Raw genomic sequence first — 2,288 nt, 5'->3', positions numbered from 1 at the left:
TATATTTATTTTTTATTGATGCCATTATTAATACATAACACTAGTCACGTTATTCCAAAAACATATAAAAATCTATGATGAATATGATGATAATGATTTTATATCCACCAATAAAAGGAATTTTTCAAAACTATATTTTGGATAGCACAATATATTATAAAGATATAATCATGTATTTGTAGATAAATTATAATATACTTCATACAGCAAGTGGAGAATTATACTTCATTTACATAAAAAAGCCTGTAAATTATGCCGCAAGGATGATTAAGAATAAATTAAATATTTAAAAAAAAAAAAGACGCAAAAAATCCTAAGGTATGAGTAAAAAATCAAAGTGGGATCTGTTTCACTTATAAAATGTGTGCAATATCATCATTCTGTAATTAATCCATAATTAAGGTTACAATCAACAGTGAAAGGGATGGGTATATTTTATAATTTTCAACACGTGGGATACATTTTTTCAATGCAAATTTAACCCTCATTTCAACATAAAATAGTGTTTTGAAATATTTTATTTTGAAAAAAAGATACCAAATGCAATATAATAATTCCTAACTTTCTGTCATGACATAAATGGCAATGTTTAGAAAATTTAAGAAAAGTAGGTGTATTTTTGTAAAATTTAAATACACGGACTTAATTAAACAATATGCCTCACAATCTAATATCTCCATCTTAGGACATTAGAATAAAAGAAAACCCCATGATATTTTAAGTAAATTGATATGAAAATACCCTTTACCAACTACAACTATGATTTCATCTCTGGATTTGTTTAGTGAGTATATAAGTATACAAGTATATATATATTAAATCACAGTTGAAGGCAATACTGTGACCTAAAGCTGTAAATTTCTTTGTCATTCAATCTCTTGTTGAGAGTTGTCTAATTGGCAATCATACCACATCTTTTCATTTTTATATGATTGAATATTTAAGGAATGACTATATTTTTTCTGTCTATTCCAAGTAACATAAACAATGTGATGCACACTTTAAAATATCCCGTGTAATAATTTAATTCTAAATTCAGTTTTAAACCGGAGTAAACCATGAAAAAACATTGATGACGTCATGGTCACATGACAACATTATGTCTATGAGATGATAAACAAAATAACGTCAGCCAATCAGAAGATGTGTTACATCCAAAATTAAATTATAAGAAAATACATGTACAATTAAAAATTTTGGAGATAAATCATTGATAACAGAGTTTCAAAGTCTCTTAATCTATTGTCCCATGTTTTTTGCAATAATGATTTTCTCTTCTCACATTTAAAACATGATGAATCGTGAAATTAAGGTCTAAAGCATTGAACATGTGTCAGGGGGAGCTGCATAAAATAAAGAATCTACATTAAAGGTATGAATCAACCAGGTGTTTTACCTTCTGAAAAATGAAGCTTTGTAGAAATAAACCTTGGAAAATGGTGTTATAAGTTCGACATGATAACATGAAGTTGTCTATCTTAAAGTTTGATACAGTTGCTATCACAACTTGGTTGAAACATAACAAATAAAGATGTCACAAATAATTGTCACTAGCCTTTTAACACTTGAGATTGAATCCTGCAAGTGGCAAGTGAGCTCTACTTAAATCCTACTTGAAAAAAGATTGTCAGTTTTCCTTCCAAAGGTTGGTTGTTTTCTCCTTGCACTCAGACATCCTCCACCAATGCAATCTGACTGTCACAACAGAACTCAACACTGATAGTATCGTTAAACACCAACCAACCAATCAATCTGTCTTTTCCCCCCATCCTGTGAAATATGATTCGCGAAAGGGAGACATAGTGATCTTACATAATCGGACTTAAGAGGGATTCAAGTCATGATTTAATTTGACTGACACTTTAGAATTAAAATGAAATTTAAACTTTTTCATATTTTACTTCTTTACATTTCTGTCTGAAAAATGGTTCTTACTAGATTAAGCAAAGGAGTAGGTCCGGTAAGGACCGATTTTGGCCTCAAATTTCAGGTTCATCTGACGAACGATTTTGACCACTTTTTAAATACTTAAGTGTCTATTTTATTTGAATTAATTAGTTTATGGGAAAGATTTTATCTTATTTAGTCTTTAAAAACAATCCGATTCAAGCTCAAATATGAAAAATCTACCAAATATGCCGAAAACTGTCACTTTTCAGATGGTTTTTGGAAAAAATGGAAGTGGCCGCATCCGTGTTCATCCTCAACCTTTATATATGTTATGTATTATCATCAAATACAACTTACATTTCAATATTAAGGATGGACACGAATGAGGCCACTTTGGT

This window comes from Mytilus edulis, chromosome 13 (genome assembly GCF_963676685.1).
Source record: "Mytilus edulis chromosome 13, xbMytEdul2.2, whole genome shotgun sequence".
Taxonomy (NCBI): Eukaryota; Metazoa; Mollusca; class Bivalvia; order Mytilida; family Mytilidae; genus Mytilus; species Mytilus edulis.
This window is presented reverse-complemented; position numbering follows the sequence as displayed.